Consider the following 26,777-nt stretch of genomic DNA (forward strand, 5'->3'; position numbering starts at 1 on the left):
ACGATGTCAAGGCGTGTTCTGCCATTCTGCTCAACAATTTCAAACTGAACAGAGACATATGCACTGCTCGTCTCATTCCTCTGATCTTGTGCCTGTCCCCAGCCCTTCTCTTCTGTGCTGCTTTATCCCCCATTCAAATTGGTGATATGTCTTTAAAGCCGGGACGTTGCTCTGGTGCCTTGCCTGGAACTGGAGGCAGGATTAGAGCCCATGTTCAGTGAGAGTCATCACAGCTCTTTCACAGTAGAGTCTATAGCCTCCTTGCAAACTAATAGGGCATTGTAAATTTGAGGCTCTCCAAATAATAAATGAATCTTTTTTCTCTGTTTAGCCAAGGGAAGGGGGTATTAAAGTGAATAAGAGTAATAATCAAAAGCAAGTGAACAGCTTGGGTATAATTAAAGCAGTGAATAGCTCACACACAAAAAATAAATCTCTGAACACTGACTTCCTCTGAGACACACCCCATTACACCCAGACCTCGCCTCAGAAAGGTATGCACAGCCTGTCATCCTGATGCAAGGCAAACACCTACACACACGCTCTAGGGTACAATAGGAAGATGATTTTGCCTTCTCCAGTTGGAAAACTTTCTGTCTCACAAGGGCTCAAAACACTTAGGTTTCAAAACTTAGGTGTTCAGTATGCCAAAATATATATAAAATCCTTGAATCAATGGGCTGGTTGGCTTTAATGACAAGGACTGACACCCGGAGTCTTCTTTGTGTTGTCAGAGCACATTTTCATCTGTGAGCAAAAGAATAACAATGAGCTTGCTAGGAATATTTAGACCCCTGATCTGTTCTCTAGGTTACCCAAGGGACTTCCTTCAGAAACATTCCTCACAAAGTGTGAGCTCTGACGGAGCTCAACACTCCACTCAGGGTGGGGCAGCTCACATCTGCCCTCGATTCCCTGGAGCCATGTTAAATACAAGGATAGTTACACAGCCTATGAAACATCTACTTTCCTTTCTAAAGAACAGTGTACAAGTCACCCTGGGGATGAAGACAGGAAATTCTTTCATTATTGCTCTAGATTAACAGAGTTTGAGGAAACATAGTCTGCGGGTCATTTGTAACCAGGAATAGGGCATGTGATTCCTTCTTCCAAAGGGGTTGTTTACACAGAAGCATCTCTTGGGATTAAAGTCGCTCTTTTGGAAAACAAGGTTCATCATAAGTTGATTATGTATATTACATGAACAGTTTTTAAATCTCAGTGACTTCACATTTTCACTACTTCCCTTTCCTGTATTCTTTTGTTTGTTTGGTTTGGTTTTGTGTATTTAGAAATGGACAGCTGAACTCAATTTTGACAACTCAAGATTTGTTGTTAACATCCAAGGGTTCATAATTGGGAGTCAGCTAAAATGCAGCCTGCCTCTCCACGAGGCTTGAGCACAATGCCTTTGATCGCACCATTGTTACATACCCTGGTGTTTGCTGACCTTGACATCTATACTAAAAACAAATGTGTTGTCTTCTATCTTCTTCTTGGCTGACTTAGCAGACAGTAGGAACTTGATGACGGCATAACGGCCAATCTTGTTTCTCTAGGTGACATGGAGGAATTTGGAGTGCTTATGGAGGGACAAGGTCTTGGAGGTGGGTAGGTAATATGTGGATCTTCTTTTGGGGACTGGGTTTCAAGGGCCTTATCATGGTTTTGGATTGGGGGTTCTTCCCTCTTTGCTTTGGGAGAGATTTCTTCTTCACAATCAGTGTCACCATCCTTCTCTAGAGAAACAGGGGTAAGGCGAATTTTATAGTTGCATAGTGTTAAAAGAATATGGTGTTGTCCTTAAGTCTAGAGCTGTTCTCAGCTTGAGGAGCTCAAATCCCACAAATCTCTAGACTACCAAAGCCACCCAGAGCTGGTGGCTTTCAAAGTCTTTTCTTGCACATTCAAAGAATAAATTCACAGACAATAGAGTATGAGTTTTAGGGAGAAATGTATTACAAACTCACAGGTGAGACCTTAAGAGAGAGATGGAAAGACAAGACACTGGAGATGGAAGAGAAACAAAAAGGAAACATTATGCTCCTCTGAGTCAGCACTTGAAAAGCAGGCAGGCCTAATGGAACCTCGTTTAAGTTTACGGGGTCTGTGCTATCAGTTGGGAATTCTAGGAAAGATAAGTATATTAGATCATTAAAGGGTTAATTATTCTTTCTATCCCTTTATCATGGTTTAAGGTGAACCTGCCTTCCCAAGAGATGGTCCCTGAACAGGTGATTGACATGGCCACCTGGATTAACAGTTAAGAATTCAGACAATGCCATCTGTCCACCCGGAGTTGGACTTCATCATCTCAGCTAGGAGGCAATGACTTTCTCTTAATGGTCATTCAATGCTACTCTAACATTAGTTCTGGAACATTTCTTAGCCTGGGAAAAATAATACCTAAGGTTGGAGTACAGCTTAAATATGGAGTTTTTCCTCCCACCATTTAACTAATAGTCTACTGACCCACCCACCCCCTATCTGCAGCCTTCATGTGAATACATGTCTTTCAGAAAAAGGCGGAGATGTGATGGTCTTCTACTTTTTGTAAACCAGTTGAGAACTGAAAAAGGAAGGCAAGTATCTGAAGTCACTAGGAATTCAAGTCATTCTTTTTCAACTACTTTTAAAGATTTATTTCTGTTTCTTGTGTCATATTTAATATTTATGATGTTAGCCATGATTATCATGGAAGTTTGAAAATATGTTGAAATAACACTAACTGCTCACAGTACTGAGCCTTGCTTACCATCTGAGTGATTCACTTGAGTCTTGGAGACCTGTGCTCTCCTGTTGAGAGAATGATGAAGTACTGCTATTGAACTGCACTCAAGCTCAAACGTTCTTTGTGCTACTGTCAATGGCCGATGACTCACAACATGATTACTTTTATTAATTAGATAGTCAAGAGTTTCAAAAGCATTCTTATGAATATAGGATTTATATTCCTGTATAAGAAATAAAAACCAATCCCTCAAAGCTTACTGGAACTTTCAGGTCTCAAATTCAATTAATTTTATATTACAATATTAATTGGTAGAGAAAATGAATAAAAATCCTGGACTTAGAATTTCCATCCTTTATCAGTTAGCCTTCTTAGTTCACTTAACTGTATGAACATAGCAAGTCATTTCGTTTCCCTGGGCCTTGATGATTTCATCTGTGCAATGGGAGGAGATAGTAGGGTAGGGAAAGAACAGACATTTTTATATTACATTTTTTCAAAGAGTCCCCTAGTTTTACCATTAAATAAAACAGGAATCTGGAATAAATGCTTAAATACTAATGTTTGTATAAAGATCAATAAAGAGGGAAAGACTGGGACTAAAATCTTAGAGACAATATCTACAAGACATGCGATTTCCACTGGTTCAGTGCTTTGCAAAGGATGTGTCTCAGAGCAGAAGAAACAGCGCAGACAGAGGCAATAAGAATCCAGGCCTTAAATGTGTGCATCTGTAATCCATGGTCTAAATTCCTCATTTCGACCAAATTAATTTCAGCTAAATTCATTCTACTACATCAAATGTGATTTTTTTTAAAAATTAAGACAATGAAAGAACTTTCATTTGTATATTGAGTTATGATGTAGAGTTTTGAAAGAAATCGCTTGATAGAAAAATCATTAAGATATATCAGCAATAACAAGCACAATTAAATGCTTGAATAAACTTCAAGATGTGTGTCTGAAGGAAACTGTGCTTACTACATTTAGGGGCAGTTCCCCTCTTGGGGGTGTCAAAGGACTGAAGTAGATCAAAAACATTTGATACTGCTGCATATTAAAATACCTTGGGGGTCTAAACATCTACTGGTGCTCAAACATGGCCTCACACCATAGTCTAACATGGTCTTGTACCATAGTCTAACATGGCTTCATACCATAGTCTAACATGTCACCACACCATAGTCTAACATGGCCACACATAATAGTATAGCATGGCCACACACTGTAGACTTTGCTGGTCGGATGTAAGGACTGGTAGTTTTTAAAGTTACCAAACGATTGTGATGTGCTTCTGTGACTGAGACACTTGGGGTCTGTCCAGAAACAAGTGTGGAGGGTGTCAATGGCAATAGGGAGCTATTTAAAGTTTGATCACTGGAATATTGGTAAGGAAGAATGTTAATAAGGGGATCCGCACATGTTGTTCCTATTCACTGGTCCTGCCCCCAAATTTAACCCTTATGTAGATGGCAAGCTGAAAGGATCCTGAACTAGTCTTATGACATCATGTTCAGTTGATTTGAGAAAACCTGAGAATTCTGCTTTTTGTGGTAATATGCAGGCACAAAAGATCTTACCATCTTCTATGAGTAGAGTTGCTTTAGAAAAAAACATACCACCCAACAGAATAGCACCCCAAAAGTGCTATTGTGTCATTCTGGCAACAAAATCTGTGTTTTCCCTCAGGCTTTGCTTCGTAGGCTGGAGTTGCCATGGGAAGCAAAGCTTTATTGGGATGCCAGAACAAACAGGCTCTGAAAACCACCCATCACAACTTATAGAGTTGCCTATAAATCAAAGACAGCCCTAGGGTCAAAGCCACTTAGACAACACACACACACACACACACACACACACACACACACACACACACACACACACAATTACAAAGGAGAAGGTGTGCCAGGGAAATCCAACTGAAATAACTGCACAGAAGCAATAATGACAGAAATTTACGTGAGCCTTTCATCCACTGTTCCCCAAAGACACCAAATGTGCTAAGATGACTTGTCTTTTGAAAGCTTTCCAGTATCCAGCAGGATCAAAGAGGGGGGATCTTACATGTAAAATAGGTGAGTGGAAGTAGTCACCACGGGTCATCTACCCATGTTTCTGACTCCAGGCTTGATTGTGATGAAGCCACAATTTCCCTTCCTCTTGGCAAAGTCAATTCTATACTATATCAAGTACCATATTCCACCCATTGCATTTCATGCTCTCACTGTGGTTATTATTGACAAGACAGGATTTAAATCCTCACTTTTATACTTTTGAATCCTCAGTGTGTTCACTATATTAACAAGGCTACTTTTCTCCCCATTGTCTTTACCCAGCTAGATCCATGTTTTTAATCGGAAATATTCCTTCCTCCACTAAAGGGTGAGCTCACTGTATATGTGTAGAGAATAAAATCTTATTGAATATATGTAATAAAATCCTATTGCATATAAAATTCTAATCCATATACAGAGATTTAGAAATCTGCCAAAATCTCAAGAGCATCAATATTTAGAAATACTTCTACACTTGTGCTACATTTCTGAAAGTTGTTTTTAATCCTGTATAACCTTACTCTGTCTTCTTTGGAAATGTGGGAGAGCTGGTCATTGCTCACATCTAGAAAGATGTGGTAACTACCAGTTCTTCCCACGTCGTTCCCCCAAGCAGTCCCTTTCATTTAAAGTTAAAGTGGAAGATCAAATTTGGAACACTTACAAGTTTTAGAAACATCATAGGCTTCCACCTAATAATCAACTGTTCTTTGTGTAAATGATAAGGATGTTTGGAGAAGGGTGAGTTTCCTGCAACATGAAGATTGTCCAAAAGTGTTATACTCACCTGCTTGCCCCTCCTCTCACCAGTTACTGCACGAAACACCTCTAGATGTAGTATACGGAGGCAAACTTGCTCAGAGCTCTGGGGCATGAAGGTAATCTGGACCCTGCTCCATGCTTGAGGGTAGCACCTCAGATTTTACTTGGAGCTAGCTCAATCCATCACCAGTCCAACCTAGCAATTGTGACTCCATGTTCACAGCTCCACTTTTCATCCGGCCACCTCTTTGGCCAGTGTGACAGAATTCTAGTCTGGTTTATCTTACTTGCAACTTGTTTAGCATTCCAGTATTCCTTAGATAGTCCCCATTTTCTGTCTTTCAAGGTCATGCATTCTGAATTACATGGAGTACAGGAAGTACCTGGGATGGAAAAATCAATTGAGAAATAGAGAGAGAGAGAGAGAGAGAGAGAGAGAGAGAGAGAGAGAGAGCTAGAAATGACTCATATTGAGTTCTAAATTCTTACCTGTGCTTTTACTTAGGTTCTATAATATATGGCTTTTGATTGACTAATAATCAGTTCAAGCTCAACAGGAGTACCAACCCTTGAGATTAATGTACTTTTCCCCCTTTGAACTCTCTACCATTTCCTTGTATGATCATGACTGGTCCTATAGGCCTTAATGCTACATGTCTTTTCCTCCAACCTCTGACTCAGCAATAGAACAAGTGTAAAAAACAACTATGCTGAAATGAAGTCTGAAGTCCCCTGACTGAGTTCCAATTCATCTGTTCATTCGTGGATTAAAAGTACATAATTTGTTATTTTGTTATCATTTCAAGGTGAATGTAGGACCTCATGCATGCTAAACAAACACTGTGCTAGTCTCAGACCTTTAGCAAATTGCTTTGCTTGTCTTAGTTTCACACGTTTTTGGTATTTGGTGAGGATCAAATAAAATCTGAAAGCCTGCACCTTAGACATGCAGAGTGCTGTCTCATTTGTTGCTAATGCTAGGGGAGTAGAGTGGTAACATTTTTAAAGTATTCCTACACACTCTCCCAGAACAGTTTTAGCAGAATTCAGACAACTTTCATGGTCAAGTATGGTCCAACTTCAGTTTGGTCCCTATCACTAAACGACAGTTTCACAGTTCCTCATAGAGTGCAGACTTAGAACCTGCATTTATTTCTCAAATGCACATTTTCCCCAGATCATTGCTGGAGTACTCTAGCTAAAATAGAACTTCAAAGGAGTCCCAAGCTATTAAGAAAGCCTCAAAGGTTTCCTGCAGGGTCAATTAGCACCTATAAAAATTATCTCTGTTGTCACTAATGGCTATTAAAGTAAAGGGAGGACTAATGAAGACAGATAACTACCACCTCCTGAGACTGTTACTATTTAAGTGGAAAATAACCCTTAACTCCCTGTACTGAATTTTCAATACACTAGTGGTTTAAGATTTACTTATTCATTTATGTTTTGTTTTTTCAGGCAGGGTTTCATTGTATATAGCCATGGCTGTCCTGGAACTCACTCTGTAGATCGATGGCTGACCTCAAACCACGTATAACTGCCTGTCTCTACTCCTGAGTGCTGGGATTAAGGACATGTGCTACCACCACCAAGCAAGATTTATTAACTATTGAAGATTTGAAAGTTTTTTATGATTCATGTGAGGAAAAGTTGCTGTAGACATGGCAGCAAGCATAGCTTAGGTCCTGCTTTTCCATGACCTCAAGTTGGCATGATTGTGGCTAAAATGGACTCGACCTCTGGGCATGCTATTATGGCTTCAAAACTCAAGTGCACATATGAACACCAGGTAGCATTAGGCAGAGGGGTGGGGCAGCTCAGATCTGACTTTTATCATCTTGTAGCTTCTTGATCTTGGGCACATTATCCGCACACCTATGCCTGTTGTATTATTTGCAAAACAAAGCTGATGAAAGCATTTGCCCCTGTGTTGGTGAACTTAAGAATGAAAACAAAATTTAAAGGCAGTAGTGAAGGGCACTTGCTGCTGTCACAGAGAATGAACCCAGGTTGAATTCCCAGCATCCAAATAGCAGTTCACACACCATCTGTAATTTCATTTCCAGAGGATCCAACGCCTTCTTCGGATCTCCAAGGATACCAGGTGCACGCATACTGCACATCACACATGCAGGCAAAGCATTCATACACTTAAAATATAATATATGTATATATATAATAAAAGGTAAACTTTTAAATTTGATGTTTTATTATATTAAAAATAATTCTTATCTGAATAGTTTTCTGATTATCATCTAATTATAATTATATATTTCTATAAAATAGAGATAAAGTAATTCAATATGCAGATTCTATTTTTTATGTCTTCTGAGTATAAAATTAACACATTCTAAATTTGTTTTTCAACAAAGCAAAAAAAATAAACAGGAGCAGGAAAACACTCACATATACACATTACCTATGTGCAGTTACCCAGAGGCTTCTGTTCTTTTGTCACAGTCTCTTAAAGCAGAACTCTGAAAGAGGAATACTACTGGCAAACAGATAAAACCAAGTCTTTCTGGTTCATATGAGCATATTTGTAATGTATGAAATTGCCTATAAGGACATCATTGGTCATTTTCTGACTGGTTTGACTTTTAGTATTCTGTTCTGTTTTTTCTTAATTCCAGTCCTTCAAAGCAGCATTGTGAATCATGTTAGAATCCCCTGGATTCTTGAAAGAGTCAGGACAATGATCTGGAGGAGGTGGGCGTGTGTGGCCTCCAGCTTTTCCCGATGATTCCAGCCTGAACATAGGGTGGACACCACTGCTTCAGAGAGACTGGATCCTTCCTCCACTCACAGGGAATACTTAGCTTTTCTCCAACACAGCAGCTACAGCTGTTCTTCCACAGCTCTGCTCTCTTAGCAGATAGGCTCGGAGAGGCCCTCAGCGGGATGGACAGAAAGTCACAAATTAGTGTACATACACCACACACACACACACACACTACACCCCTTACAAACAACACACACTGCATACATATACCAAACACATCACACACATACCATACCAAACACAGACATCTATCATACACAACAACACACACACTACACCCCATACACACAATACACAGTACATACATATACCAAACAATTGCACACACACCACACACATATCACACACACATACATATGCACATACCAGCCACATCACACACATACCACACACATACCATAACAACCACAGACATACATCACACAACACACACATACAACACCACAGACACACACACTATACACATGCACACATACACCAGACACAACACACACTACACACCATACATATACAACATACACATATACCGCATACACACACACATAGAGCATACATACATAAATACACACACATGCACACACATAGCACATCATGCTTTGTTATTGTTAAATTCCCAGCCTCCCATTATCATTCCTTATGTATGTCTTGTGTACTAACTTTACACTCTGGGAGATCACTCATACAGGAGAAATAAATAAGCTGTTTGGATGGACTAAGGTGGTGAGAGGCTTGGGTCTTAGCCCTGCTACCTCCCAAATGGGTAGGTTCAGAGCAGATGTCTGAACCCTGTGAATGATGCCTAGGGCATCTTGGGGAAACTATTACTCACTCTCATTTCTCTCTCTTGCTCCTTTCCTAGAGATGAATATTTTTATTTGCCAGTTTGTCATGGAGATATCCCCTGTGGAAAAATCCTTGCTCCAGAGAAAGAGGCTCCTGACTCAGTGGCTTGCCTCACAAACAGGATGCAGCAAAGAGGGTGAGAAGGAGAGGCTCTGAAAAGGTGAATATGTGACAGGCTGCAGCAGTCCCTTCATGAACCTTTCAAAAATCTGCTTTAAATATATATTTACATGTTTAAAAAATATAGATGGTAAAACAAAAACTAACACCTTGGAATTGAACAAGACAAATGAACAGAAATTAAAGAGCCTAAGAGAAGGCACATGAATCAGAGACACACTCATTTGTACACTCAGGAATCCCATAAAAACATGGAACGGGAAGCCATGATAAAAGGATCTGCTTGAGACCCAGGTCCTGTGTTGGCTGCCCCAGTCTCCTTTGAGTTCATCTGAGCTTTGGTCATGTTCATGTAGAGGGCCTTGGTTTTGGTACCCTCCAACCTCTGACTCTTACACTCTCCTGACTCTACTTCTGCAGGGTTCCCTGAGGCCTGGAAGGGGGAGAGGGATGGATTTGATGGAGACATCCCATTTAGGCCTGAGTACCCCAAGATCTATTACTCCCTTCATAACGTCTGTCTGTGGGTCTCTGTATTGGCTCCTACTTACTGCAGGAGGAAGTTCCCTGCTGATAATTGAGCAAGGCACTGATCTGTTAGTCTAACAGAATGTCATTAGGAGTCATTTTATTGCTACTATTTTTTTTAATCCTACTTTCCTGACCTATCTAGTCTTAAGTTCTTGACCATCCAAGCAATGTCAGGAATGAGTTTCATCTCTTAGGGTAGGACTTAAATAAAATCAGATATTGTTCAGTTACTTCCATCAGCTTTGTGTCACTATTGCGTTAGTGTATCTTGTAGGCATGATACTAGTGCACATTAAAGGGTTTGTGGCTGGGTTAGTGTTTTTATTTCTTTTTTGGCCACATACAGAGTACTTTTCTGTACCAAAAATGCTAAATCTAGGATGTAGGCACCAGTTTGGCTTCTTCATGTTTAATGAGTTGTGTAGGCATTGTCTTCAGCAATGGGACTTTATGGTCAGTTTGTGAAGATCAGCTGCTATATAGATGTGGCAACAGCCTGGGTTGTTTGGGAAACTCCACAGGACCCCCTTCGGTCAACAACTTAATCAGATGTAACCCAATCTCAGTGCTGGAGGCTTCACTTGGTAACAAGAGATGGCCAATTTGGGGCTCTACCTACCCCAGTACTTGGAGATTTCAGTTACATCTCTTTCATTTAGGGAGCTTCTACAGTAATAGTTTTCCATACTACCTCTCAAATGGCCCTTAATTTTAGCTGTCTCTCCTCTTATTCCCTTCCTTATTCCCTTCTTACCTTCCCCTCCTGATTTGGTCTTCCATATGTTGAAGGTGCTGTCTTTTTTTCCTTTGTGTGTTTCCTATTTCTTTATTTAAAGAAAAAAGTTGTCCATTAGTGTGTGGATTTATGTCTGGTTCTTCAATTTGATTTTATTGAACAGTGGTCTCTTTTTGTACCAATACCATACTGTTTTTATTGTTATAAATTTGTAGTATAGTGATTTTTCTGAAGTTTTTTTATATTATTATTGCTTTCTTTTTTATTTGGGTATGTGTGTGCTTCCATATGAAGCTGAAGATTGTCTTTTCAAGATCTGTGAAGAATTGTGCTGGGTTTTTGATATGAATTGAAAAGATTCTGTATATTGCTTTTGGTAAGATGGCTATTTTTACTAAATTAGTCCTATTGACCCATGAGCCTTGGAGATATTTCCATCTTTTAAAATGTTCTTCAATCCCTTTCTTCACTGACTTGAAGTGTTTATCTTACAGTTATTTCACTTGTTTAGTTATAGTTACCCCCAAGATATTTTATGTTATTTGAGGCTATTTTGAGAGGGGTTGTTTCCCTGATTTTTTCTTCTTAGTTTGTCATTTGTATATGGAGGTATACTGATTCTTGAGACTTAATTTTGTATCCAGCTACTTTACTTAAAGTATTTATCAGCAGTAGGAGTTTCCCTGAGGAATTTTAGGGTCACTTATGTATACTATCATAACATCTGCAAATAAAGATACTTTGACTTCTTCATTTCCCACTTATATCCTTTGATCTCCTTTAGTTGTCTTATTGCTCTAGCTAAGATTCCAGTACTATATTGAATATTTCTCAAGAGAGTGAACAACCTTTTCCGGTCCCTTATTTTAGTGGAATTGCTTTGAATTTATTTCCATTTAGGTTATATTCAATATAGGCTTGCTGTAAACTACCTTTATTATGTTGAAGTATGTCCCTTGTATCCAAAATCTTTCCAGAACTTTTATCATGAAAGGGTGTCCCGCGCTACCGTCTCGCCAGCAAGAACGACGCAGGACACTCGGATCCTTCTGCAGTAAAGCTTTAATACATCTTGAGAGATAGATGATCAGCTTCTGAGAGGGAGACCCCAAGCTAAGAAACCCAGCCCCTTATATAAGCCTAGGAGCTCCGAGTGAGACGTGTAGAGCCGGGATTGGTGGTTTGCTCATCACCCCAGATGACGGGTGAGGCACAGCTTAAACGGTAAACTCCAACTGACAGCAGATGTCAGCGCCATCTTCTAATGGCGATAGCGATAGCAAGGGCGGCTCCTCACAAAAGGGTGTTGTATTTTGTCAAAGGCCTTTTCTGCATCTAAGATGATGATCTTGTAGAAAGATTTGGTCTTTCATTTTATTTATATGGTGGGTTACATTTATCAATTTATGCATGTTTAACTATCCCTGAAAATCTGGAATGAAGCCTCCTTGATCAGAGTGGATGATCATTTTTTATGTAATCTTGCATTTGATTTGCAAATATTTTATTACAAATTTTTGTATATATGTTCATAAAGTAATTGATCTGTAACTTCTGTAATTCTTTCTTTGTTGGGTCTTCATGTGGTTTATTTATCAGGGTTACTGAGGCCTTGATGTTATGGTGTGTTTCTTAAATGCAGCAGAAAGATAGATCTTGTTTTCATACCCATTCTGTTACCTTGTGTCTTTTTATTGGGGGAATTGGGACCATGGATGTTGAGAGATACCAATGAGCAGTGTTTGTTGATTTCTGATATTTTTTGCTGTGCTATATGCGTGTGTGCGTGTGTGTGTGAATGTACGCGTGAATGAGCATGTGTTTTCCCTATTTTGATTTGTTGGTCTGGGATTATTTATTCCTTGTTTGTTCTTAGGTGTGATTAACCTCATAGGTTGGAGATTTCTTTCTAATGCCTTTCTGTTGGGCTAGATTTGTAGGTTAATGCTATTTAAATGGTTTTTATCATGGAAAGTCTTATTTTCTTCATCTATTTTGATTGAAAGTTTTGTTGGATATAGTAATCTGGGCTGGCATCTGTCACCATTTAGAGTCTGGTGAACATCTGTCCAGGACTTTCTGACTTTTAGAGTCTCCATTGAGAAGTCATGTATTACTATAACAGGTCTGCCTTTATGTGTTAGTTGGTCTTTTTCCCTCAAAATTCTTTGTTATGTATGTTTAGCATTTTGGTTACTATGTGCCCAAGGACTTTCTTTTCTGGTCCAATCTATTGGATGTCTGTAAGCTTCTTGACCCTTGACAGGAATCACCTTCTTTAGATTAGGGAAATAGTCTTCTATGGTTTTTTGAAAATATTTCTATGACTCTAACCTGGGATTCTTTGTCTTCATACATGTAAATTCCTATTATTCTTATATTTGGTCTTTTCATAGTATCCCAGATTTCCTGCATGCTTTTGGTCAGGATTTTTATGAATGTACCATTTTCTTTGACCAAGATATCTGTTTATTGTATGGTGTTTTCAATGCCTCACATTTGTTTCATCTATCTCTTGTATTATGCTATTGAGGTTTGCCTCTGAAACTCTTCTGTGAGTTCCTAAAATTTTCTTCTTGGGATTTCCCTCAATTTGGGTTTTCTTTATTGTTTCCATTTCCTTCTACTGTTTGCTTGTAGATTACCTGAAGGTATTTATTTATTTCCTCTTTAAGGACCTCTATCCTCTTCAAGAAAGCTGTGTTTCAGCTGTGTTGTAGTACTCAGGGCCTGCTGTGGTAGGTTTGCTGGACTCAAGTGCAGATATATTGTCCTGGCTGTAATTGTGTTTTCCCATTGACATATAGGCATCTGGATTTGGGAAAAGTGCAATTATAGGTGCTGATACCTGGTCTTGTCTTTGTTGGGTGGATACTTTGTTCCTTGATTTCTGTTGCCCTTTCTGATTCTTAGGATAATGTGGTGGTTGTGTGTTGCCTGGTAGGAAATTCTTCTGGGATACTGATAGGTGTGGTCACTGAGGGTTTCAGATAAACTGCGTTTCTAGGTATTGGGGAGCTGACACCTAGAAATGGGACAGGATGGGGAGGAGCTGGGGAGGTGTAAAGGAGGCAGAAAAGCAGTGTGTTACATCAGGATCTTCTTAGTCCCCTGGGAATGGGGGCTGAGAATAAGGAGAACAGGCAGCAAATGGTCTGCTGCAGCTCTATGGATGAGACTGGGGGATTGGCTTGAAGGAATGGAGGGAGAGGTGAGGTTCTGCAGTTAGCCTACCCAATTCCCTAGCTGGGGTTGCTTGTAGGTCCCCTGGTAGTACCCACTGGAGTTGGGGGCTGGGATAAACTCATGAGTGAGGGAATAGAAGTTGGGAGGGGAAGATCTGTGTGATCTGCTGGAGATGGGGGCAGAGGCAGAAGGGAGGCCTCAGAAGTGCTCTACTACAGCAGTGAGGGTGAGACTTGAGGGTTGGATTGGGAGGAGAGAAGGGAGAAGTGAAAATCTGAAGTTAACCTACCTGTTGCCCTGGCCAGACTTCTAAGGTTTTTTGTTTGTCTGTTTGTTTGTTTACATTGGAATTTGTTTCTTTGTTGTTGTTGTTTTTTTTTGAGGTTTTTAGGAGATGTGTGGTTGAGCAGAAGTTGTTCTCAGGGTAACTAGCTCATATCCCTCTTCTCCAAGATGGCTTTGTTCCAAGGGTGGTAATGAAGTGAGTTACTATTCACTGAGGGCTTAGTATGAACTCATCATGGTGGGTGTTTCTCAAAATTATGCAGTAATGACAGATAATCTAAGTGTAAAGAAATTATTAATATTCCCATCTATGTATCATTTCCCACCCCAACATTCTTGTTTTGACTTCTCTGTCATCTCCGGACTGATGGGGGATATTCTTCTGTAGATATGTTTCTCTTATTGGTTGACAAATAAAACACTGATTGGCCAGTAGAGGCAGGAAGATAGGTGGGGCTATGAGATGAGGAGAATGCTGGGGAGAAAGTCAGAGAGGCACCTAGAGGAGACACCATGTAGCTTAGGAAGTAGTATCATGCCTGGACCTTCTCCCATAAGATAAGACCATGTGGAAATACTTAGATTAATAGAAATGGGTTAATAATTAAGATAGAGCTAGCCAGTAAGAAGCCCTAGCCATCGGCCAACAGTTTATAAATTAATATAAGTCTCTGTGTGTTTATTTGGGACTAAAGGGTGGTGGAACCAGATGGAACAGAAACCTCTATCTTCACCGGACTAATGAAGTTCAAAGAAAACTTGTAATTTCAGTGGGATGTACATTTTTCATCTGAATGTCTGACCTACAGCTCCTGTCTCACTTAATGTTTTCTGTCTTACTTGATCTAAGTTTGAAGTCTAATGTCTAATAATGTTTTATAAAGTCAATTGCACTCTAAGTTTCATGAAAATGTTTTCACACTGCCATTTAATGTAGTGCTTTGCATGCATTAAATCTTTTTGAAATTAATGAATAAATCTATTGTCATAGACTACCATTGTTTCTCTTACCCTTTCTCCTCTTTTTCTCCTAATTCTTATTTCATATTGAAGACAATTTTTATATAGTGTTATTTGAGGAAAGACAAATATTCTTCTTAGCTTTAGCTAAGCAATGTTGAAGAAAAAAGACCAATCATAGACATAGAGACATGAAGAAAATGTTTGTCAATCTCTAAAACAGTTGTCAATCACTGTCAGAGAAATGGAGAATAAGTATGTAAGAAGTACACAGAAACTTAGGATTCCTTTCATGAAAAATAAAATTCCAATTTCCTCTCTTGTAATATTTAATATCAGTGAAATACAGAAATGAAAGAAGAAACTTTACAGTTGATAGTAATATCCATAATGGTTCTTAATACCATGAGGGAATCTTTATATTTCTATTCATGACTAACACCCCTAAATGAGGGGGAAGGACATAAGAATGCAGAGAGGCAGGGCTGTCTGACCTTAACCAGCAACTGAGCCCTAATGTTAGAGTACATCACATGCATACACATACTAGAACTGCCACCTATTGATGAGGAAGTTCAAGAAATCAATTCATTGAAAAATCGTTGAATAAGAAATAAAAGAAAGGAGAAGCTTTTGTTAAACTACTGCTCAGTCATAATTATATAAAAATGTTAGTACATTCCATTCCATTCCATTACTTAGTCCCATACACTCATTAATACACCCAGTAGGCCCACTTGTAAGTATAGACGTACAGTTTTATATTCACATCTGTAGTTTCATATCATTTGTCTTCATACCAGTATGGACCAATATAATAAATGCTTTCCATGACTGTATCAAGTCAGAATGTTTGTATATATCATAAAGTTTCTTATTCATTTTGCCATTATCATTGTCCTTCAGTTCCCTGGTGCCCATTTGTTTCTAAACTTCCCTCACCAGTGATCAGTCTGTACTCACCCAATTAAATTGTAAACATGACGTTTCTGCTAAATTTATTCTCTCTGATAGACCTCTGCAGCTTAAGGGAGGCTAGGGCTACACATCAACTTCAGGGGTGTGGCTCTTTACAAGGACTGTGGTTCAGTGAATGCACAATGGAAACAATTGTAACCTAGGACTCAAGAAAGCTGACCACTGTAGCTCCACCTGTGGTTTCTTCAAGTGGGAAACCCTGCTCTATGCCCAGGTGAAGTATTGGGCCCATGTTCGAGTAAAGATGGATCTGGTTAATTGTTTTCCACTTTAATGTGCATTGCAGGCATCATAGTGCATTACATTGCTCTGACCTTCAATGGTTGGGAGGTCTCCTTGGAGTGAATAAGTTGCATTTCTAGCAACTCCAAGATGTATCAATGTTTCAGGTCTTTTTCTCTTAGAAGAGGGGATGGGATGCTAGGATGAAAGCAAAAATAATACCAGGCAAACAAGTAAAAACAGAACTTTTATCTAGAAAAGATCAGAAAGAATTTCTTATGGGATTCTGTCCTCTTGAGTGAAGTAGATCTTTGGTGCCTTCTGAGTGATGCTTTTCTTGCTAATGCCAAGGTTTAGAAATAAAAGGACTTCCCACTAATGGTTGAAGTCAAATGTTACTCTTTTGCATCTCTTGATTATTTAGGTGCATCTAATTGTCCAAAATTATGTTACCAATACTAAAGTTGAATTAGAAGCAAACAAAGAGCAAGCAAGAATGTCTTTGTTAGCAGCATGCATATAAACAATTCCATTAATTAACCATGTCCAGAAAGTCCCTGGCCTAAGCCATTGCACACCCTGCCCAGTAAGCAAACACATAGTACTAGACAATTTTTTGGTTTCTTCTTTGGAGTTTTCCTTTATAGATTTTCTTACTATAGCTGAAACCAAGCTCCTTTCACATTTAAAAAGCTTTGTACTACTATGCAACTGAAGCCACTTAAGGCCAAGAATCCTGGTTTAGCTTGATTAGTAAATTACTACTACAGACAACAAGCAGGACTTGGTGACTGATAAAAAAATTAACCCCCACCTAAGTCACCCTACATTCATCCCACTTTTGCTTTGCAAAAGAGATAACAAAGGAAAATAGTGCAATTTAGGTGAATTCTGTACCTAGTCGTTGGTCTATGGGTTTGAGCCACAGTGATGTTCAGCCACCAAGTAGGAAGCAGAAAACAGCTTGACTGATGAAATAAAATTGGAAAAACAGTCTCTGCACTCAGTGGGTTTCACTTAGGGTCTTTGGATCATCTTGTGTGGTCCCATTGGGTGAATACCAGACCTAGATAGAACTAAATACTACAAAGCATGAAGAGTAAAAATAATGTTTACTAAACAGCAATTGTCAACAGAAAAAGATGGGAGTTTGAAGCTTCTGAGAGAGAGATATCTAAAAATAGATTTGTTGTAAAAGACAGCAGGGTATGACTGGGTACAACCCCACTGATTTGTATTCAACCCCCATCTCTTCCACAGTCCTTCTGGTTTTGCCTATTTTGGCCTCCGGACCCTAAGTTTCTTTTTCTACCTAGTCTTTCTGCTTCTACCCTTGCCTCTTGATGTCCCCTTCAGTCATAGTTAACAATATAAAGATACCCGTGTTCTGAACACATGAGAGACCCTGGTCAACCCCTAACACAACAAAGAAAAACAAATAAATTCATAATACTACCACTTAAAATATGTCAGTGACTAGAACGAGCTTGGAATAGCAGTTGAAGCCCTGGCAGTGATGACAGCACCTCTCTGCTCCAAGTCTACATGTTCCAGACACCTAGCTCTTCCTCCATCTCTGAGGACAAGCAGTGAGTGAAATCTCCTCAGCACCTTGGCACGTTCTTCTGTGCTCTCACCTATGAAAAATGCTGGACTCCTGTCATTATCCAGACCTCAGCCAAACATCTCCTCTGGAGAAAAAAAACCCTTACCACCTTCTGTGTGATGACAAAACTGTGGCTTACAACCTGTCATGAACCGCAATACACAACACCTAATTGTATTCTTTTCGTGGATTCCATCAGTATTAATTTGCTTGAATGTTTGTTACTGTCTTTCCACTTACTAGTATGTATTCTCAAAAGAAAAATATCTTAGTTATTTTATTCACAGTTGTATTCCCAGTAACCGGAAGATACGTGGGTATTAAGAAGAGGGACAGAAAAAAAAAGAAATGAAGTTTTAAGTATTTATTGTAAGCAGTTCATTAGTTGGTAAATGTGTCTCAAGAGATGCACATGTTGTTAATCTAAGGTTTCATTTAGACAGTTTTAGGATGCTTGTTGGGTTTTGTGTGTGTGTGTGTTTTATAATTAGTACTGACAATGGAATCTGGAACCCTATTCATTCTACAGAAGCCTTCTACCGTGAAAGGAATTTAAAGATCAATAAACATATGAATGACCCACTGCATCAACTCTCTCCTCTTTCTGCTTGTCTCAACTGACACTCTGTCTTCTGAAGGGCTAGTAAGGTTGGTTTGCTCAAGGTCAGGAGAAGAACTCACACTATCTCTTTCCACTGCATCACCAGGGGAATTTCTTAAACTCTCCAAGCAGACTTACACCTTTTAGCCAAAGAAAGCAAGAGAGAGAGGCCAGAGTCCTTATTTTTAAATCTGCATTCAGTGGAAACCTTTGGTTGAGCAGGTGCTGGTGATGCTGTGAACCTGGCTCAGCGAGGGAACACTGAGGTCATGGTGTTTTTCACATTTAGCAACATCAAAAATATAGAGATGATGTAAACTTCCTAAGCTCTGTCGCCAGCCTGGTGATAACTGGTAAATCTGAGCAGGAGGCTGCACCATTGGTCACTGCGGGCACGTGTGGGGCCAATGAGCTCTCCCTAGCGAAGAGACGACGGATGCTCAGCTGGCTGCCTTGGATTCACGTCCTGCTTACAGTAATACTAGCAAGGCTGCTTGAATTTCCTATTAGATACATGACAAAAATATCCTATGATGTGAAGGAGCTGCTAAAACCACAGAGTAGCTCTTGCATGGAGTTGAAAGATTTAATGCGGGAATGCACTTAACGCACTTTGCATACGTGCACAGGGACTCGACATTTGTGAAACGTTTCATTTAAAATTCTTTGAATTAATTAAAATGACGTAGAAGCTGGATTTTTGCACATCTGAGGCTGCTCACCGCATAGACTTTCCTGGACAGTGTGCAGAATAACACTATAACATCTTTCAGTGTAAGAACCACAGAATCAGAGGCGGGACCTGGTGGGGATGTTGAAAGTCATCATCTGGTTCTAAAGGAAGCAATGGAAGCCATAGATAAAGAAAAAAGCAACAGACTGTGTGACCTGACCAGAAACAGAGACACTGTCATCAGAACTCAAGATCTCCCCTCTGTCTTGGCCACACACCTTTGGGATCCCAGCACTCACAGGTGGAGTAAGAGAATCAGAAGGTCAAGGACAGACATCTTCAGCTGTTGTTGTTTTTACTCTTTACTCTTTCAGGAGCCCCTGACATCCAGTTCCCAAATAAATACACATGGAGGCTTATTCTTTCTTATGTATGCTTGGCCTTAGCTTGGCTTATTTCTAACCAGTTTTTCTTAAATTACATTATCCTGTCTACTCTTTGCCTCCAGGCTTTTACCTTTCTCTTACTTCTGTATGTCTTACTTTCACTCTTACTTCATAACTGGCTGTGTGGCTGGGTGACCGGCTGCTAGCATCCTCCTCTCCTTGTTCTTGCTCCTCCATTTCTCCTCCCAGATTTCTTCTATGTATTTCTTCTGCCTGCCAACCGCACCTGTCCCTCTTCTGCCTAGCTATTAGCCATTCAGCTCTTTATTAGATCAATCAGGTGTTTTAGACAGGCAAAGTAATACAGTTTCACAGAGTTAAACAAATGCAACAGAAAGGAATGCAACACATCTTTGCATCATTAAACAAATATTCCACAGCATAAACAAATGTACGATATCATAAAATATTTTCTACAACATTCAGCTACTTAGCAAATCGCAGGCATGGGCTGTTTGAGACCCTATCTCAAGGGAAAAAGAAAATAACACAGATCTCTTCTTCTTTCCCAGTCTCTTCTCTGACCCAGGAATTAAAAGCTCCTACTGGGATTAGGCTCATTTAAGAGACTGAATCTATCAAAGGTACACAATGTGACGGTTTCATATTTGTATGCATCAATGACAATCACAGTAATCACATTAAATCATCAGTTACAATTTATTGTCTATTGTTTAGCTCCACAACATTGCCTCATCTAACTGTCACCCACCTGTCTTCCCTGATTCCATCTGCTGGCTTATTTAAACAATATTTACCTCATTACCGAATCTTAGGGTATAGGAAGGGAGAGAGGAAGGAGATTTTAAAAGGCAAGCAAAGTTATTCTACACAGAGAATACTCCCCCCAGAAGCCATAGATTGTCAAAGAAAAACCCCAGGGCTTGGTATAGGATATGAACTGTTGGTTAGGAAGAGTCACAGTGAAACCCCAAACATTGCAGACTGTTGTCATTGCTCTTCGTTGCCCACTAAAACTTGAAAGTAAGAACCTACTGCTTAAGACACCATGTAGTTTGGTCAAAGGACAAAGAAAAATAAAGCTGGTGATGACCTGGAGACTCTCTCAATAATAGTTGCCTTCACAGTGCCAGAATGTGCTCTTTAGGTTTCTGGGAGAGAAAAGTGCAATCATCCGTAGTCTTATGAAACTGTGAGCTGCGATAATCACCAGCTTCACATGAAGTGCCTGTGGGTGCAATAGTGGCATGAATGTTGTGGAAATAAGTAACAGATTTCTGATTGAATTTAAATCCTCCTGCACAGGACAGAATGCATTCCAAGAAACTATATCTGGGGAGGCTATAGTGCTTAGGGTGAGGAACTACTACTAATATTTTCCTAAGTGGGTACGGTATCAAATTTCCTTCTAAATACTTACCTTTATACCTGTATCTAAACACACCTGTTGGCCCTCATTATAAGGGTTTTACTTTCAGTAGCCAATGGTTAATACAGAAACCCTCAGCTTGTGTTCAGCTGTAAATGGAACACCTATATCATGCTTTCTTCCTTCCACACTCAGGAATAGGTGTAGACATATTGTAAGAACAAGAGGTCTGGAGGTCTGATGCAAAACAGTCTCTTCTAGTTATGATAGGGCTGTTTTCTTCATGAACACACAGCAGCTGTGGTTGCTGGCCCAAGATCAAGCCAGTTAACATTCCAGCATGGTTGGAAGGGCACTCACAACACTCTACCCTTAGCTCTGGAGCTATTGACAGTTGATGGCATGTGGAGGTAGACCTGTGATTTCTTTAGGGGTATGCTTTCCTGGTAGACTGCCAATGCTTCAGTGGATGGCCCTAAATCTGTGTGCATAAGGCTGGTACTGCCTGGACTCAGTGATTTTAAAAATGTAAATAAAAGAAAGCCTGATGCGGAGAGGTGGCTTGGGAAGGGGGTGTCATGGAGGAGCTAGGAGAGATGCAGGTGTGTATATGATCAAAATAGACTGTGTATGTATACAATTCTCAAATACAAATACAAATATGTTAAAATAATATTTAGTCTACTTTTAAATTAGTAGCTCAAGTGTCTTTGAAAGGTCTTTCCTATTTTAATGGAATAAGATAGCTCATGTATATTTTACTACACAGCAAGTCAAAAAGAGTAGAATGTGTCTAAGGACAAAGCTGGGTCTAAAGCTCTATGATTCTTTCTTCACAAAACTGGTCTCTATCTAGAGACGCTCGAACAGATGCAAAATGTATTGTTGAAAATTCTACCCACCACCATAGAGTTTGAGCTGTGTAGTTTCAGGAGGTACAAGATCTACCAGGACACAGGTGACATTACACCAGGACCAACAGGAAGGTTTTCCAGTTTGTTAATGCAAAATGCTAGTCTGCATTCCTTTCCAAGAGGAACCCTTGGAAAATAAAATGGGATGTTGTTTATGGTATGCACTGTATGATCAAATTCTGAGGAGGCCATCTCTGGTGGATCTCTTGCTGATTTACTGGCCTAGAGGAATCAGAAACCAGACGCTAGGAAAACTCAGTGGCAGCAGGCAATCAGAGCTGCCAAAGAAGTGAAAAAGTCAAGACCCCCACAAAGGCATCACCTAAACAAAAAATTATGGACCCTGTGAATGTCTCTGCTCCCAGAAATGTAGATCAGTATTTTAAGTAAAGATCTGTCTTTAAACTCTTTTAAAAATGAAAGACAGAAAGGAAGGAAGGGAAGGAAGGAAGGAAGGGAGGGAAAGTAGGAGGGAGGAAAAGGAAAAGTTCTAGGGAAATACAGGTGACAATTAGGACCCACAATGTTTTAATAGCCAGTAAGATAAAGACCAATGCTTTATAAGTAGCCCCGTATGGTGGTTCAGACTTAGAACCCCAGCACTCAGAAGGCTGAAGCAGGAGAATTTTGATCCAACACAAAAGGATAAAGCCCAAGTCCCTGGAAATGACAGAGGATTATAAACTTACATGGTTTTACAAATAATACTGCTGCTGCTGATTACAACCTAATTAGTAGGAATTAATATTTTCTCTTCAGTAGAGTGATCCCTGGACTGTTCCTGGTGTCAAGTGGCTCAGTGTTTTGTAAATAAATCCTCATCAATGTACAATCAAAATCAACCAAGCTGAACACAATTTTGTCTGGCCTTGCTTTAGCAATGTGGTCCTCCCTAAATAAGCTGTATTTCTATGGATTCACATACACATTTAAGGTTGGTTTACCTACATTTAGTTGAATTTTCTTACACAGGCAGTTGAATATTAAAGTGCCAAACAATGCACTTTATCTCTGTAGAGATTGTTGTTTGTTTCTTAGCTGCTAGTACTGTCTGCTTACATTATTATACAGAGGGAGATAGACGAATCTATTTGCTAAGATCCTGAAAGCCTGGTGGCTCTGTGTACCCACTGATTGGATGGATCAGGTTTCATCTGTTTCTGTGTTCCGTTCACTGATATGTAAAATAGGATGGACTCTACTAGATGATACTAGATATTCACATTACTAGTAAGAAGTCGAGAATCTGTTAACAAATACCAAAGGGTTTGGAACGTGGCACACATACGTTTCTCTACACCCACACATGTGAAGGAATGACTTAGCTACAGAAAAACAGCTGTGACTGTAGACCCAGCCTTCTCCAATGCCAAGCAGCTGGAAGCATAGGCAGATGCGTCTGTGTTCCAGCTCCCGGAGTTGGTTGTGTGTAATTTAGGAAGCAGTGTTTCACTGAGAGATAATTTGGGGGTTTTCACTAGCACATTCTTGTGGACCCTGGACACTCCTAATTCCGTCCTTCCGTGTCGATTGTTATTTCTTACGGGCCATTCCCTCCTCCCCACAGCCAACGACCCTCTTATCAATCTTTCTGTTATGGCTGTTTACAGCAGCCTTCCAATCCATGGCTAGCTTAGTTTGCTTTCACTCCATTCCCCTCCTTTGTCTAGGTGGAATTCTCTATAACAATATGAGACCAAGTCAAGACATACTTTAAAAGCCAACAACTTCTAATTGCCCTTCCAAATAAATTATAAGGGACTCAACTTCACCTTCACATGGTTTGGCCCAGTCATTCCCTATGTTCTATTCTTGCCCCCACTGTCTCAACACCACCCATACCCCAGTCCACATAAATGTACTGCTCTAGAATATTAGACTGTGATCAGTGAGTAGTCTATGGTGCCAGGAGTTCTCACATACATCATTCGTTTAATCAGAAAGTAATACTTCAAGGAGGCAATGTTGGTTTTCAAGAGAACTTGGGTAGCTGCACCAAGGTTCTTCGTGTACTCACTAGTGGAGCAGACCTCAACAAAGACCAATGCCTTCCTGCTGATTCTACTCACTCATAATGTCTTCAGAGAAACTGTGCTTTCAGTTCCTTACCCACGCTGGCCCTTCTTTATAGAATGTACTTTTCATTCCCCCATTTGAAAATCATTCTCTCTGTCTTTTTGTTTCTTTTCCCATCAAAGTGTTACTTTTTCTACAAATTAAAAAAATCATCTTTTTATGCTTTGTGCTCATGTGTAAGCATGTACATGTGGAGGCCAGAAGACAAGCTCACATTTCATGTTGGTCCTCACATTTCCCCTTGTTCAAGACAAGGTTCTTGTTTGTCACTGATGCTTTTATACCAACCAGGATCCCCTGCAAAGGGGTGGTTCCACCCACAGTGGGCGGGCCTAACCCACATCAATGTTTAATCTAGAAAATGCCCCATAGACTTGTCCACATGGGGAACTGATGGAGGCACCTTCTCAACTGAGGTTCCTTTTGCCCAGGTGATTCTAGTTTGTGTCAAATTCACAAAAACTAATGCCCATATCCATCAAGCCAGGTTCCCAGACCCAACACTTCTGTCAGTGAAATTAATACTGTCTTATCAATTATACTAGAAATAGTTCTGTATTGCCAGAGATGCCCCTAGAACTGTAAATACACACCAGGCACTTATTACACTGCCTCAAATGTCCTAGATACTTGCTAAACCTCTCTCAGAATCCATACGTATACTAATTCTTATGCTTATATTTTATTTTTATTATGCTCATTTTAGAATTAATGTCTCACAGAAAAGTATCAAATGCAATCACTAAATATTCCATAGTCCTGGAATCTGGCACAGAAAGAAACTCACAAAAGAGCAGAGCTCAAACTTCCAAGCTAATTAATTTTTGCTCAGAAACATTCTACTACTCACAACAAAATGAATTACGTCTAAAATGAACAGCAAACATTTTCTTGTAAAAAACTAAATTTTCCCCCAAATGATATTGTGGCTAAAAATAGACATTTTTTTCTATGCTTCTCTAGCAGTAGTCTGCTACCAATCTTGAAATAAAATAAGTCTCCGTTTTTCTATGGGTCTAGGACAAGTTTTTTTTTCCTAAGTGATTCCTGGCTAAGCAGAGGGCTGAGTGGCATTACAATCAGTTTACAACCAAGAAAAGGGCCCAACTTAAGGCTTTTAAGGAATGTGTATTATCACAGTTACAAAGTTAGTCTCCCAGGCTGAATCAAACATGATGATTTCCATTAGGAAGAAAGCAAGTGTCTCAGCATCTGCCACTCCCATGAGTTCTCATTTCTATGGAACCTACAGCTGTTGTTAGAGATGGTAAATAAAGGCAGAATCTTGGCGGCAAATTGCTTCGCATCTGTGAAATAGTGCTAATGCTTTTGGTAGAGAAACACTGGTCCCTCACCTGGCTCTGGAAGTTGCTCCTCTCTAGGCCCTCATATTTCTACCTACTAGCCTTGAATTTCCAACTCTCATCTCACTTTAGGGTCAAGATAATATTCCTAGTGCGGATTGTGTTAGCTGCACACTTTCACATGAATCTAAACCATCTTCACTGCCCATAATAATGGAAAAGAATCTGTGGCAGTTTTCATGTCAAGCATAAATGCCCTGTCCTGTTCTATGAAACTCCCACAATCCTCCAGTCTTCAAAGTGTAGCTCCATTTTTAACTTCCTCCAAAAGCACCCCTGTCCAATTCTGATGGATGTCTTCTCTTGTCTTTTCTGTGCTAACATAGTAGCTATGAAGCAAGTAGTTATGTTCACTGAATGAATGGTTGAGGAACAAGAGGGTTTTTTTTAATGAAACATAAGAATTATTTTCACATGGCTATTTTTTTCTGAAAGTACCTGATATCAAAAGATAAATTGGGGTTTCTACTAAAATCAGGAGTAAGACAAAGATGTCCATTCTCTCCATTCATGTTCAGTGTAGAACTTGAAATCTTAGCTAAAGCAACAAGACAAATGAAGTTGATAAAGAGATACAAAAAGGACAAGAAGTCAAAGAATCCTTATATGCAGACATCTTAGTTGGGGTTTCTATTGCTGTGAAGAGATACCATGACCATGGCAACCCTTCTAAAAGAAGACACTTAATTGGGGTGGCTCACCTATATTTTCAGAGGTTCAGTTCATTATCATCATAGGAAGACGGATATAGTTCTGGAGAAGTATCTGAGAGTCCTACATCTTGTAGGCAACAGGAAGTGGTCTGATACATTGGGTGGTATCTTGTACATATATGAGACCTCAGAGACTGCCTCCACAGTGACACTCTTCCTCCAATAAGACCACACCTGCTCAAACAAGGACACACCTCCTAATATTCCACTCCCTTTGCGGGGGGGGGCATTTTGTTTCAAACCACCTCAGCAGATGATATTATTTTGCAAAAAAGAGAATGCTCCAAAGAAAAATCAGAAAATTCTACAACTGACAAATACATTCTGCAAAATATTAATATACAGAATGAACACATAAAAATAAGTAGCCTTTCAAAATACAAATGACAAGCACGCCAAGAAAGAAATTACAAAAACAATTCTATTCAGATGTTTTTAGAGAGAGTGAATAGAGAGAATGGACATCTTGACATGTGCCTGATTTTGTTGGAAACACTACTTTTTCTATTTTGTTTTGTAAAAATTACCAAATTAATGAAATATCTTGGAATAATTCTAACCAAGGAAGTAAAACACTTATGTCACAAAACCTTTTAGACATCAAAGAAACTGAAGAAGATTACAGAAGATGGAAAGACCACCCATCATCATGGATTGGTATGATTCATATTGTGAAAATAGTCATTCTGCCAAAAGCAATTTACAGATTTAATTCAATCCCTTTCAAAATTCCAATGCAGAAACTGAAAAAAATTTTTGAATTTCATATTGAAACACAAAAACATCCCAGGGAAGCTAAAACAATATTGAGGAATAAAAGAACTGCTGGAGGTATCATCATTCCTGGTTTTAACTTTTACAACG

General features: G+C 39.5%; 1 pseudogene; it reads left to right on the plus strand.

Annotated features, from left to right (window-relative positions):
* The first annotated feature begins 21,716 nt into the window (after nucleotides 1-21,716).
* LOC110341169 lies at nucleotides 21,717-22,150 on the plus strand (annotated as a pseudogene).
* The last annotated feature ends 4,627 nt before the right edge of the window (nucleotides 22,151-26,777 follow it).

This window comes from Mesocricetus auratus, unplaced genomic scaffold, assembly GCF_017639785.1.
Source record: "Mesocricetus auratus isolate SY011 unplaced genomic scaffold, BCM_Maur_2.0 Super-Scaffold_100008, whole genome shotgun sequence".
Classification (NCBI taxonomy): Eukaryota; Metazoa; Chordata; class Mammalia; order Rodentia; family Cricetidae; genus Mesocricetus; species Mesocricetus auratus.